This window comes from Amblyomma americanum, chromosome 1, assembly GCF_052857255.1.
Source record: "Amblyomma americanum isolate KBUSLIRL-KWMA chromosome 1, ASM5285725v1, whole genome shotgun sequence".
Classification (NCBI taxonomy): Eukaryota; Metazoa; Arthropoda; class Arachnida; order Ixodida; family Ixodidae; genus Amblyomma; species Amblyomma americanum.
Window position 1 is genome coordinate 91,632,753 of NC_135497.1, and position 15,869 is coordinate 91,648,621.

Sequence of the window (15,869 nt, forward strand, 5' to 3'; positions counted from 1 at the left end):
CCTTTGTCTGGGTCTCCGGATCGCACCTGAGTAGGACAGCCTCCCATTGGTCAAGCGACTATCTTTTGTTGCCTCATTTGAGTTTTGTCCTGGATAAAGATGTCTAAACATAACCGGGTTCGGGAACATATGAGCTTGGAGACGGCGCCAAGAGGTGGCCTGACTCTTTGTCAATAATTTATGAGCAGGCGGTACCTTGCTCTCTTGAGTCTGTAATGTTTTGTGATCTAACACACAAGACGAACCCTGTCTGTGAAGCCCTCGGTATGGTCACAGGCTCGGAAAGCAAGACCTCGAGCCAAAGTAGGAGACTGGGCGAGTTTGTTTGTACTCATTCTGAAAAAGCAGCGCAAACAATACAGGGGCGAAGAAAGGAAACGACAACACGAGCGCTGACTTACAACTGATCATTGTTGAGCATCAAGTGCACAATATATAGGAAGGAAGGAAGTAGCAGATGCCATCAGAAGGAGTCGACGTCAGGTGTAAATGGCCATAAACGCGATAAAAACGTAAAAGGGTGGTAAGGATAAAACAAGACGAAATCTCAAAAGAGATGGTAACTGTGACGAAGAACTATGCTTGACTACGTATCGAATAATGTCATAAGGTGTAAAGAGCCATAAAAACGAAAAAATGCATGAATAACAAAAAACCGATAAAATATAACAAGTGGATGGCATATGAAGGTGACGAGGTTATGCTGACTACTGTACTACCTTAATAAAAAGACAAAAGATAACATGATTGAATTAGGCATGCGCGAACAAATTTAACTAATTTTCTAGAAGGCAAGTTCCCTCTCATTCAAAGGTTTTTGACATGTTACATGCACATTGACACGCTTGCATAAGGAATTAACAAGCACATGTTTTCACATTTTTATCTTTTTCTTGTTGCTTTTTTCGAACGGAACTTCATTTCTTTGTCTGATAAGAATATAGACGGCGCACTGACACAGGTATATTTATTAGATTTAATGTTGAAGGCTTCAATCACTTCCCTGGTTAGTTGATCAGCGTGGCGTCCTATGACATTGCAAAGCTTGAATTATGGCTGACAGGCACCGCAGTTTTCTACATGGGCAGCTATATGTCCTTTTTTTGCCGTTTTCCACATCTTTGTCAGGTTCACGTAACCGGTCATTAAAGAAGCTACCTGTCTGCCCAATGTACTTGTCACCCTGAGAGCAAAAATGGAATTAAGTGCTTTCACTTGAATATAAGATCAGTGCGCAATAAACAAGGTATACTTAATATTCTACTAGAAAAATTTAACTTCGATTTTGAGGTAATAATGCTTACAGAAACTTGGCTTCATTAAGAGTATGATAATATCTCTGAAGACAGGTACAATAGATTTTGTCTGAATAGAACTCGGAAAAATGGTGGCGGTCTGTTGTTACACGTAAAAAAATGTATAGAGTGTGATGTGCTTGATCAGTTTTCTATTGTTTCCGATGATTTAGAGTGCCTTACTGCCATAAGTCAAAGGTTTCTTATAGCTGTCATGTATCGTCCTCCTAATGGAGTGGTTGACTCTTTTCTTATTCACCGTGCAGGCATGCTTAATTATGCAAGCAATAACTACCTCAACTTGTTTTTAGGTGGTGATTTCAATATTGACCTGATGACTAAATCGAACACTCAGCAGTGCTTAGACACCATACTCCTATCACACTCCTGTCACAATGTTATCAAAGACGCTACACGCATAACAACAACGTCGTGTACCTTATTGGACGTCTTTGTCACAAACATACCTGAACACGAAGTTTTTGGTGGCGTTATCACGTCTGTAATAAGTGACCACTTGCCTATTTTCTTACTCTCTAAAAAAACGCTAAGGAAACATAGGGACGGAGCCGATATAATTAAAGGATTTCAAGAGGTTAATGAAAAAACTTTGAACACATTTCGCAGAAACCTTTGTGCAGTATACTGGGAACCAATGTATAGCTCCCCGACCGCCGATGGCGCTTATGAAGTATTTTTGAGATTGTTCATTGATGCATACTCTGGTTCATTTCCAATGAAAACTTGCAAAAAAAAAGAAGAAAAGTTCGAAAACCTTGGATCGATAACGATTGTTTGCAACTAATAAGAAAAAAAGAAAGGCTATTTACTAGGTTCTTGAACACTAACAATCTGAAAGACTGGGAAATTTTTAAAAGGCATAGAAAGAAAACAAATGCTAGGCAAAACAGGTTTATTTATGCAACTACTTTGAAGTTGTTAGTGCTGCTAAATAGAGCTCCTGTGAAGGAAAATATAATGAAATCATATTGAACAATAAAGCCATTAAGGAAGCTATGCTAGATGAGGAATTTAATACCTTTTTTGTAACCTTGGTCACCAGCACACATTCCTCGGAGGCAACAAATGGGATGATTAGAAATCCACAAAGTCTTTACATTGACCCTACAAGCGGGACTGAGGTCTGTGCCGTGTACCATTCACTGAAAAACAGCTTTGCTTGTGATATTGAGAATATACAAATGAGACCAGTAAAATATGCACTAGACCTCATTTTGTCGCCGCTCACATACTTATACAATATTTCCCTCTAAGACAGGCACTTTCCCCTGGAAGATGCAAATCGCTAAAGTAGTCGCTATATTTAAAAAAGGGGACAAAAATAATTTGTCAAACTATCGGTCAATTTCCATCTTGCCAGTTTTCTCGAAAGGGCTAAAAAAACTCATTCACACACGAATTACCAAGTCTGAAACTAAACATAAATTAATTGATCCCTCTCAGTGTGGCTTTAGAAAAGGAATGCCCACAGAATATGCTCTTTTGGCTCAAAAAGAAATAATTTTGAAAGCAATCGAAGAAAAATATGTAATTGCAGGTGTCTATATAGACTTCTCAAAGGCATTCGATAGCATATATTTTGTTATTTTGTTAAAAAAAAACTTGAAGTGTATGGAATACGTGGAATACATCTAAACTCTTAAAGTCTTACCTCGAAAACAGAATGCAGTGCGTTTCCATGCAGGAAATTTTATCCACTTGCCAACCAATAAAAGCAGGTGTCCCCCAAGGGAGCATACTTGGCCCCCTATTATTTAACTTGTACATAAATGATACTACGAGCATTAGTTGCAACGCAGAATACGTAACATATGCAAACGACCCGGCAATATTTTTTCGCAGTTGTTCCTATCATTCTCTTCAATACGAAATAAACAACACTCTTGAAAAACTGGCCACCTGGAGCGCAATAAATTCTTTACAGATTGAAGTTAATAAAACAATGGCAATTATTTTCACTACCAGATAAGCAGCCAGCGCTCCAGAGATGACGTTCACCTTAGGCGACGCAGATATACAAATCGTATATTATGTCAAATGTCTTGGTGTCCACTTTCACAAAAATATGTCCTGGGACACGCACGTTGACGACGTGACCACACAGATAGCAAAAGCTGCTGGGGTCATAACTAAATATTAATCGTACTTACTGGCGGCTGTTAAATTACACATTTGCAATTCACTTCTCCTTTCACATGTTAACTACTGTCTCTTAGTGTGGGGCAAAACAACAACTGGTAATTTAAATCGCATACATGTCCTACAGAAAAGAGCGATCCGCGGCATAGCAAATGTTGCTTACCATGAACACACGCCCCAACTTTTCATTAAGTCTCATTCTTTCCATCCATCATATGCACTCATTCTACCTTGCAAAGCGATATAAGCATGACTCGCATGAAATTCTCCGTACACTTGCAAACTTGACTCCTCACACAAGACAATACACGCACTAATCTAATTTGGAAAATTCCTTACTCACGATTAATCTAATTTGGAAAATTACTTACGATTAAAACTTCCTGAACAAATCCTCCGTCATGCCCTACCGGCCCTACTAAACCACCTTCATTGTTAAGGAATAAACATAAGCACCATTAACAACAATATACTTGCTTAAGTCCGTCTTTGTAACACGAGTGTGAGCGTGTATGAAATAGTTTCATGTATTTAGAAATTCTCTTTCCATTGTAAAATTGGTGTGCTACCATGGCTGCCTTGTATATATTGATTTCTATTTGTGACTCGAGAATGAGTGTATATTATTTTGTATTGCATATTATACGTACTGACTGTTACACTTTCTAATGTAGAAAGATGTATATTTCAAAATCTTCCACTGTGTATGCCTTGTAAACAGGGGGCTCGAAGCTCGTCAAGTGGAAACTTCCACTTTTTCTTCGAGCCCTCCTCGTCCTCCGTTAATCTTTATCTGAGGAAGAAATAAATATTGATTGATTGATTGATGGTACGAACTGTTTTTGATGTTTGGTTCTGCATGTTCTTGCTGTCTTGGAAGAAGGGTTAACACGATTGCAGATATTAGCCAACTTTTCGGGTGCTCAAAACACCACCTTCAGTTTTGCATGATTCATAATATTTTTGAGATTATGGGACAGAGCATGGCAGTATGGAATGACTGCGACTCTTTGTTTCTTTCTGTCTTTATTCTCCCTAACTTCTTCAATTTGCCTGCCTTTTCTTTTGATCTGCTTTTGAAGTTTCTGGGAGAAGGAAATTAAAGGGTGATTGGGGTAGCCTGCTTCTGATAACCTACTGCATTGCTTTTTAATGCTGGAAAACATGCGGAGGGGACATGATTTTTTGAGCGCATTAGACATACAAAGACTAGCTATCGCTCTCTTCACTAATTTGGAATGAGCTGATGGAACGGAATCACCGGTTTCTTATTACGTGGTTCATAGGTTCAACAAATGTGGTGACCTTGGAACAAATGTGGTGCCCTTTGCTCTGTCCCATGATCTCAAAAAAAATTATCAATCATGCAAAACTGAAGGTGGTGTTTTGAGCACCCGAAAAGTTGGCTAATATCTGCAATCGTGTTAACCCTTCTAGCAAGACACCAAGAACAGTTCGTCCCATGTGATAAGGAAGTGATTTATTCAATCCCCTTAACATGCGGTGACAAATACATTGGGCAGACAGGTAAATTAATTAATGACCGGTTACGTGAACATGACAAAGATGTGGGAAAAGGGGAAAAAGTACATATAGCAGCCAATGTAGAAAACTGCAGCGCCTGTCAGCCAGAATTTAAACTTGCAATGTCATAGGACGCCACCCTTATGAACTAACCAGGGAAGTGATTGAAGCCTTCAACATAAAATATAATAAATATACCTGTATCAGTGCGCCGTCTATAATCTTATCAGAGAAATGACCTTCCTTTCGAAAAAAGGAACACGAAAAAAATAAAAATGTGAAAACATGTGGTTGATAATTCCTTATGGAAGCGTGTAAATGTGCATGTAACATGTCGAAACCGTTGAATTAGAGTGAACTTGCCTTCTAGAAAATTTGTTAAATTTGTTCGCGCATGCCTAATTCAATCATGTTATCTTTTTAGTCTTTTATCAAGGTAGTGCAGGTTGTCAGCATAACCTCGTCATCTTCATGCGCCTTCCACTTGTTAGACTTTATCGGTTTTTTGTTATTCATGTATTTTTCGTTTTTATGGCTCTTTACACCTTACGACATTATCCGCTACGTAGTCAAGCATAGTGCGTCGTCACCGCTACCATCTCTTTTGAGATTTCTTGTTTTATCCTTACCACCCTTTTAACGTTTTTATCGCTTTTATGCCCATTTACACCTGACGTCGACTCCTTCTGATTGCATCTGCTACTTCCTTCCTTCCTATATATTGTGCACATGTTGCTGAACAAAGATCAGCTGTAAGTCAGCGCTCGTGTTGTCGTTTCCTTTCTTCGTCCCTGTATTGTGTGCGCTGTTTTTTCAGAATGACCTCGAGCCAGTTCGTGAGCAGCTCATTTCCAGCCTGGGATGCGCGTGCGGGTGTCCAGACTATGTTCATTTTGCGGTTGTCCACTGCGGTCATCCAGGATTCCGTTCGTCAGAGCGGAGACCCTCCCCTTGGGAGTCTTCATCACTGCAACCTTGGAGTCACTGACTATCGCTGACGCCCCCGTGTCCGCTATCGCGAGCGCGGAAAACTATTTCTTTCGGTGAAAACAAGAACTGTCGTCTGAAAGCGTTATATTCCATGCAGTTCTATGCCCTCTGTGTTTTTTACGCCTTTGTTTGCTGCTTCCATACCTACCGGTTAGTTTCCTGGTCCTTTTCTGCCACTTTGAGTCAACGCACTTATAGGCCAGCTTCCTCAGGCGACGTGATGGGTGGGTGGATGGAATATAGGAGCGTCCCCTTTGAAAACGGGGTGGTTGCAGCTGGCACCGTGCGTGGCTTTTTTTTAAATTGAGTACGTTAGTACCCCCCCCCCCCCATATCGGAAATAAATCGTCCGGCGTCAGCATTGGCGACCGTTTAAAGCCTCGCAGCCGGTATGGCCGGGGCAGGTGGACCACCTAGGTCAAGTGAGCTAGTGAGCTTGTGGCGCCATCACAACCTGCCCACCGGAATTGTGAGAAAACTGCCCACATTGGCAGGTGACAGTAACATTAATGATTGGCCACGAGTGGTTACCTGGGTCACGCAAGCCCCACCGGTGACAGCACCCGCCATCGCACGGCAGTGGCGGCATCGCTTAACCGACACAGCACTGCGCCAGGAGTGGTATGAGGATGCGCAGGAATCTATGAGTGTAAACTAGAGAATAACTAATTCCGCATGCATGGGCATTAACCCATTCAAGATATCCCCTCATAGCCTAAAGGCGGGGCTTAAGTGTCCCTCCAATTTTTGAACCGAAAAGCTCCCCTACCCTCGGTAAATCTGTCGTCGCATAGGCCGGAGGATGACCTTGAACGACCTTCAGCTCTACCCCACTTATCTTTTCTATACGGCGCGGCTCGGGTGTCCACCCATATATATGAGACGGTTAATGCGCCATTTCCTTCCTCAAATCATACGCACGTACGCATACGCACACACGCACAGTAAGAGAGGCACGTTTTCGCTCAATGAGGCAAGCAAGGATTACGCCTTAAAACGGAGCAGCCTAGACTGGATACACCAGAGAATGAAGTCACTACACGCGCTGACTCGTAACTAAAGGATCAATGAAAACGCGCAGGAATATAATCAGAGAACTACCGAAAACTGCCCACATCACGGGAGCGTGAGATATGGGGACACACGTGGCATGAAAGAGATTGCGTACAAAACTTAACAGTCAGGGGCAGAGGACCTAAGTAAAGCCATTCTTCACCTCACAGGTCCACTCAAGGATGACTGACGCACATTTCAAGCGCAAATCATTCGGTGCTCGACTGTCTCTGTGATGGCAGGCCTTATAGCGGCATGCACGTGTGGTTATGCGCTGCTTTCTTATCCACGTCAGGGGGGGTGGGGGGGGGGGGGGCAATATGATACCATTCGAATTCCATTCCATTCTGATTTTCTTTGCCCTTGGATTGCCGCATGTACTCGCTGGAATGAGTCATACAGACGTATGGATGTATAAGTATCGAATGGAATCGAAAGAATATAGTTGTGTCATAGCGGTCGTACGTTCATTACACGCCGTCCAGCCACTGCACAAACTGAGAGCACAAGGCGCGGTTTAGTGTGCGCGGAAGAAGGCAACGTCATTGTTAACTCTTTCCACATTAGAAATCTACACACGATTATAAATCTATACTATAAATATTATGAATTATAAATTATGATCTATACTCGTATTTGAAGTACCAACATGGCCAATAAATTTTATCAGCGTAAAAAAAACGCAAAATTCGAGCGAAAGTGACTGGAAAATTACCTAGCTTGTTTTCTGCGAAGCAGCATAACAAACTGGCAATAAATTGGTATGGCTTTGTCCTTCAACGCCTGCACAAAGGCCTACATCGGCGATATTATTCATTTTAAATTCCCCCCAAAGTGTGCGTCGATTGCCAACCGTGTACCGCTGCCGCGCCGGCGAACACCAGACAGCGATTTCTTCGTATCTTTCGTTTATTCCTTTACACCAACGAGAAAATAGACAGTGGGCCTCACATTAGGTTGCCACCAGCGTCAAACAACCTCGAGTTTTCCGCTAAATGTTTAACCAAGCCAGATTTCACATACGCCAACCTCAGAAGCAGTCCTTCGAAGCGCCGCCATATTGCATCAATTGAGCAACCTTTTGTATAGGTCGTGGAAATCACCAGAACCCTTCTTGCGTTCGAGTACAGCAAGTGAGACTGAAGGCCTTATTAATGACAGCGTCATAATATTCCCAAACCGCGGCAGGTGCCCACCACGCATCGGAATTCGTTTTGCCGCTTTGGTAGTCGCTCTCTGCAAACGCGCCCGTAAGCGAGAACTGATTTGCCACCAAGTTCACCCCTCATTGGCATTGGCGCAAGAGATTTATTTCACTTTTTGTATTCATATTTGAACTGCACCGACTGCAGCGCCACCAACCGATGGTTGCCGCTTGATGCGCAGCACAGTATAGCGAGTAGCGAGCTTTGAAGTAAACTCGCAAAAAAGGTTTGGTTTATGGTTTATGGGGTTTAACCTCCCAAAGCGACTCACGCTGTGAGGGAGGCCCTAGTGAAGGGCTCCGGAAATTTCGACCACCTGGGGTTCTTTAACGTGCACTGACATCGCACAGGACACGGGCCTCTAGAATTTCGCCTCCATCGAAATTCGACCGCCGCGGCCGGGATCGAACCCGCGTCTTTCGGGCCAGCAGCCGAGCGCCATAACTACTCAGCCACTGCAGCGGCTAGGCAAAAAAGGATCGAGTCGGGTTCGGGGTGTTCCTTTTCTCCGCGGATGTTCGCGGGGTGGCCAAGCCTTGGCTGGCACAACATTTGGAGCCAAAAGTACAACTGGCACCAAAAGGAAACGAGAAGGCAGCCTATGCGAAACGATCGCCTCCCGAGAGCGCAGAGTTCGCATCCGGCCGACCTTTCTGGGAATCCCAACGAAGAGAAGGACGAAGGGAGCTCGTTCCATGCTTGCGCACCACGCGCCACACGTGTCCTCGTTCGGCGCTGGCCACCAGGCGAACGTGCTGTTCCGGCTTCGAATCGCACCCGATCTCCAAGGCCTGCGTCCTTCCTGCTGTACTGGACAATTCAGCGACTCCCTGCTGTCTCCCCGTCTCCCGCTAAACCATCGGCATTTCACCTTCTCTTCAACGAAACTGGCGGCGCAGGTGGTCTTCGCGGGTGACAACTTGCAGCAGTGGACTCCTTCGGCTGGATCCCGGTACGGCGCGTGGGCCTACAATTGTGCCCACAACCGGAGCGGTACTGGCCCGTAGACCCCGTAGTTGTGCACCCTGCTGAGATGACGCACCACTGTACCTACAGGCTTCAGCTGCTGCAATTAGCGTCCACCCGGAGCTGGTCCTTCGCGCTGTATGCGAGGTTGCTGGGAAGCGAGCGGCTGGCTGACTTCGGCGAGATATGCGCTCTCCGTACCGACGCAGGAAGCGTTCTTCTTCTCTACGGCGCACTGGTGAGAGTTCTGCGTCTCCTGCAGGCCCTGGAACACCTTGGCAATTTTGCTCTGAAAAAGCTTCCCATTGTCGTGCACTCCCAATGCGAGATGTCCCACGATACAGAGCACGACGGTCGGCATGACCATATGGACGAGCCTGGAGTCAATGCTGGGCACAATGTCATCGCCTTCCGCGCCGAGCGCATGGTGCTACTGGTTTCTCACGGCTCCGGTCGTCTTGATCAAGGCGACCAGCTTGTGCTCCTGGTTCCTCACTACGCTGTCGCTGGACTGTCCAGCCTGGCTGCAGACACTTTGGACGCACTACCACCCGGCTATCGCTGTCACGAAGAGGCAGAACTGCTCGCGGACTTGCGTCATGGGCTCGTCCAGGCCACTGGTCGAGTCCTCCGTTGCTCTGCAGACTACCCTGTGCAGGCACCTGGAGTGCTGCCCGGTCTTCATATCGCCGATGACGCGGCAGACCTCGCTATCCTCCTGCGAAACATCATGCAGGTTATTGCCAAAAGCGTCGCTCACGACGCCCGCGGAGCGCGTGGCCTATCCGGTCCCAAGATCGTGAATCGAGACGAGGAAGAACTTGGGGACCTCCTGCTGGTCCCGTCCTGGCCTCTTCCCGCTGTCCTCCAGTAGTCCTGGTGGGCCAGCTGGGCGTCAACTATCTGCGGTGGCTTCGGTGTCATCGAAAAAGAAGCGGAAGAACTCTCGCACCAAAGCACGCAGCATGAGTACGCCACGGCTACGAAGCTGTTTGCCTAGGGGAACTTCCGGGTCTTGATGAGGCCACTGCAGGACCTGCGCCGGGAGCTGGATATGCCACGCTACCGCATACCTCACTGCCGCCGTCGTCTCACATTCTACAAGCGTGACAGGAGGATTATTGAGTGGAGCAACGTCACGTTGACTCAGCTTTATTGGTACGCCATTGATGCCATTGATGCCTTTTTCTTTACACATGACTTGAGACTGCGACTTGAGGTGAGAAGCCATCGACGCATTTATCGCAGCGAAACTATATATATATATATATATATATATATATATATATATATATATATATATATATATATATATATATATATATATATATATATATATATATATATATATATATATATATATATATATATATATATATATATATATATATATATATACATGGGGACGCCTGCCGCCACCCATGACCTGCACTCTGGGCATGATGTCTAGCAATACGGACGTGCATATCTTTTTGTTCCCCATCGTTAACTACATGTGCCAGATAGTAATGACAGTGTGCTAATGTGATAATATGATGCAGAATTATTCAGTCGATCTTTGGCGTTTTCTCGTCATTGTGTTGCTTCGACTGCCGATGAGACATTCGTCCTGTTAGCCAGACCAGCGAAGTTTCCTGTAATCGGCGCTGACTACAGTCTTTTTTTAGTTCCGGATAAAAGGGAGGGCGGTTGTTGCCCACAAATAAAGCGCTAAACGGGCTGCCTTGATTCCGCGGTACTTTTTTCTGCCTGAAATCGAAGACTTTGCATTCTCGTGTAGATCGTTTACGCGGGGAAATCAAAGGTGAAGAGAAGTATTTACTCACCCACTTTAACGAGGTTAGTCTCATTTGTGCCACAGGAGAAGTGTTCTATAAAATCTAATCTCGTATCATATCGCGCAGCCGGCTATTGGTGATGGATGGATGCAAGTTAGGGCCCCCGTTGCCAGCGTGCTCAGTATTTCTTTTAATTTCAAACTTAATGGCTCTATTTAGAATTCACCATTTTTGTTTAAATACAAAGTCTACTCAGGGTTACCAATGATCAATTTTCAATCCTGAGCTTATATCCTGTCACCGCCCTGCTTTTAAACCCCCAATATTCCAGATGCTTTTTTCAAACGTCTACCACAAATTCATTCACATTACCTTCATCACAAATCCCCAGCGCCTCAGGGAGAGTGATTTTGACTCCATCGAGATCTGGATGGATACTGGCACATTATATTAAAAAATGTTCAATGTGTCATCTTATTGCTTTGATTTATTTTTGCAGCTGCGCGTTCTAAGATAGCGTGATCTCACTACAAAGAGTTGGTTGCTCCCTCATGAGTTATAATAGAGCGATTATCTTCCTAATTTGCCTTTTCCATTTTCAATACAGGTCTGGAGTCTGGTTTGTTTTCATTGCATCAATCCTTTGACATGCTATGCACACAACTTTGCAGGAGAACGGAGAGTGACAGATCGCATGATCGCTCTGAACAAAGCAACACGAAAGCTTATTCTAAGTAAACAATTGTGCAAAAAGCGAACTCGAAGCTTTTTCTCAGCATGTGCAGCACTGGCCTAGCAGTGCTTTTCTTGTTTCAGGGAAATTTCGCGTCATTCAGGTAGCAAATAATTGGTTTCTAGTACCATATACCGAACGCAATAAATATTTCGCAAAAAAAAAAATGAGCAGGGTAGCACGTCGTCCGCCATTTCTGCCATTAGTAGTAACATCAAAATTTTTTTCACAGTGTCATGCGTATTAAGCACCTTCCAAATGGAAATTATTTCCATGAGAGTTCGTGTGCTTGCTTCATAAGTTGCGGCATTTCTGTGTTGCTATTTCTATCAATTATGACCCTTTGTACGAAATTTTTCACATCCCTTTCAAAAATTAACCGCCGGTATTTTGAGCTGGAAAACTAACAAATTTTCTTTCTTAAGGCCTAAATATAATATTTAGGAGGATTTGGATTGTAAAACTTTTATTTCCAACAGGTTGAGGGGCTTTAGGTCCTTCGAATAAACGATGGCCGGAAATTGTTGGCCCCTGAGGCGTTTTAGGCCAGTTGGACGACCTTTCTCGGGGTCTCCGGATCGCACCTGAGTAGGAGAGCCTCCCATTGGTCAAGCGACTATCTTTTGTTGCCTCATTTGAGTTTTGTCCTGGATAAAGATGTCTAAACATAACCGGGTTCGGGAACATATGAGCTTGGAGACGGCGCCAAGAGGTGGCCTGACTCTTTGTCAATAATTTATGAGCAGGCGGTACCTTGCTCTCTTGAGTCTGTAATGTTGTGTGATCTAACACACAAGACGAACCCTGTGTGTGAAGCCCTCGGTATGGTCACAGGCTCGGAAAGCAAGACCTCGAGCCAAAGTAGAAGACTGGGCGAGTTTGTTTGTACTCATTCTGAAAAAGCAGCGCACACAATACAATGACGAAAAAAGGAAACGACAACACGAGCGCTGACTTACAACTGATCATTGTTGAGCATCAAGTGCACAATATATAGGAAGGAAGAAAGTAGCAGATGCAATCAGGAGTCGACGTCAGGTGTGAATGGCCATAGAAGCGATAAAAACGTAAAAGGGTGGTAAGTATAAAACAAGACGAAATCTCAGAAGAGATGGTAGCGGTAACGAAGCACAATGGTTGACTGCGTAGCGAATAATGTCATAGGGTGTAAAGAGCCATAAAAACGAAAAATACATGAAGAACAAAAAACCGATAAAATCTAACAAGTGGATGGCATACGAAGGTGACAAGGTTATGCTGACAACTGCACTACCTTAATAAAAAAACTAAAAAGGCTACATGGTTGAATTAGGCATGCGCGAACAAATTTAACTAATTTTCTCTAGGCAAGTTCACTCTCATTCAAAGGTTTTTGACATGTTACATGCACATTGGCACGCTTGCATAAGGAATTAACAAGCACATGCTTTCACATTTTTTATCTTTTTCTTGTTCCTTTTTTGGAACGGAACTTCATTTCTTTGTGTGATAAGATTATAAATGGCGCACTGACACAGGTATCTTTATTAGATTTTATGTTAAAGGTTTCAATCACTTCCCTGGTTAGTTGATCAGCGTGGCGTCCTATGACATTGCAAAGCTTGGATTCTGGCTGACAGGCACTGCAGTTTTCTACATGGGCAGCTATAGGTCCTTTTTCCCCGTTTTCCACATCTTTGTCATGTTCACGTAACCGGTCATTAATGAATCTACCTGTCTGTCCAATGTATTTGTCACCGCATGTTAAGGGGATTGAATAAATCACTTCCTTATCTCTGAGAGCATAAATGGAATTAAGTGGTTTCACCTGAATATGAGATCAGTGTGCAATAAACAAGGTTTACTTAATATTCTACTAGAAAAATTTAACTTCGATTTTGAGGTAATAATGCTTAGAGAAACTTGGCTTCATTCAGAGTATGATAATATCAATGATGACAGGTACAATACATTTTGTCTGAATCGAACTCGGAAAGGTGGTGGCGGTCTGTTGTTACACGTAAAAAAAATATATAGAGTGTGATGTGCTTGATCAGTTTTCTATTGTTTCCGATGATGTAGAGTGCCTTACTGCTATAAGTCAAAGGTATCTTATAGCTGTCATGTATCGTCCTCCTAAATGAGTAGTTGACTCTTTTTCTTAGTCACCTTGAAGGCATCCTTAATTATGCAAGCAATAACAACCTCAACTTGTTTTTGGGTGGTGACTTCAATACTGACCTGATGACTAAATCCAACACTCAGCAGTGCTTAGAAATCATACTCCTATCACACTCCTGTCACAATGCTATCAAAGACGCTACACGCATAACAACAACGTCGTGTACCTTATTGGACGTCTTTGTCACAAACATACCTGAACAGGAAGCTTTCGGTGGCGCTATCACGTCTGCCATAAGTGACCACTTGCCTATTTTCTTACTCTCTGAAAAAACGCTAAGGGAACATAGGGACGGAGCCGATATAATTAAAGCATTTCAAGAGATTAATGAAAAAAACTTTGAACACATTTCACAGAAACCTTTCTGCAGTAAACTGGGAACCAGTGTATAGCTCCCCTACCGCCGATGGCGCTTATGAAGTATTTTTGAGATTGTCCATTGATGCATACGCAGGTTCATTTCCAATGAAATCTTGCAAAAAAAAGAAGAAAAGTTCGAAAACCTTGGATCGATAACGATTGTTTGCCACTAATAAGAAAAAAAGAAAGGCTATTTACTAGGTTCTCGTACACTCACAATCTGAAAGACTGGGAAATTTTTAAAAGGCATAGAAACAAAACAAATGCTTGGCTGCGGAAGGCAAAACAGGTTTATTTATGCAACTACTTTGAAGTTGTTAGTGCTGCTAAATAGAGCTCCTGTGAAGGAAAATATCAATGAAATCATATTGAACAATAAAGTCATTAAGGGAGCTATGCTAGCAAAGGAATTTAATACCTTTATTGTAAACTTGGTCACCAGCACACATTCCTCGGAGGCAACAAATGGAATGATTAGAAATCCACAAAGTCTTTACATTGACCCTACAAGCGGGACTGAGGTCTGTGCCGTGTACCATTCACTGAAAAACAGCTTTGCTTGTGATATTGATAATATCCAAATGAGACCAGTAAATAATGCACTAGACCTCATTTTGTCGCCGCTCACATACTTATACAATATTTCCCTCTCAATAGGCACTTTCCCCAGGAAGATGCAAATCGCTAAGGTAGTCGCTATATTTAAAAAAGGTGACAAAAATAATTTGTCAAACTATCGGCCAATTTCCATCTTGCCAGTTTTCTCGAAAGGGCTGGAAAAACTCATTCACACACGAATTACCAAGTTTGCAACTAAACATAATTTAATTATTCCCACTCAGTTTGGCTTTAGAAAAGGAATGTCGACAGAATATGCTCTTTTGTCTCAAAAAGAAATAATTTTGAAAGCAATTGTGACGTTCCTTGTGTGTGCTACGAAGGTCCGCGTTCGGCGGCGCGGCGTATACGGAGCCCCCAGTGGCGGCTAAAGCACAACCGGATCCCCTTTCCATAGTGTCGCCACGAGTCGAACGCCGCCGCCGCCGCCGCCGCGGGGAGACGGGCGTTATCTTCCCCAATTGCCGTGGCCGTTCCAGGGGAGCCTCGTTTCGGCGGGCTCTGCCCAGTGGCAAGACGGCGGGCATCATCAATCAACCCTCCCGAGCACATCCCAGGACAAGGGACCACTTTCCCGGCCTTTTAGTGACCTCGCGTTCCGGCCTTGAGGGGCGAGTGTCATTTGATGGAGAACGGAGGCCGGTGACCCGCGGGAACCGTCAGCGGGCCAGAGCGCGCCTTACCACAGCCGACGCTATGCGCTACCTCGACGACAACCTTCTTTCTCTCGGACTCAACACGTGAGGGGGGCGAGACCATAAGTGCGGTGGAGTGTTTGTGCGCCCAAGTGAAAGCCCTAGGCCCCCACCCCCCCACTCCGGCGTGGGCGTCCTCACCCTAGGGAGTGTGGGGATAAGAGGATACAAAAATCGACAAGGAGTACCGAAGAGAGACGCTCAGGACGACATCGTTCGCCAAGGGGGCCTTCAGCGCCGAAGCCCGACGGCGTGCAGCTTCTGCCAGCAACCGTTCGAGCTCAACTCCGGAGCCCCTCCATCGTCCCCATGAAGTCGTCGGCACGTAAGC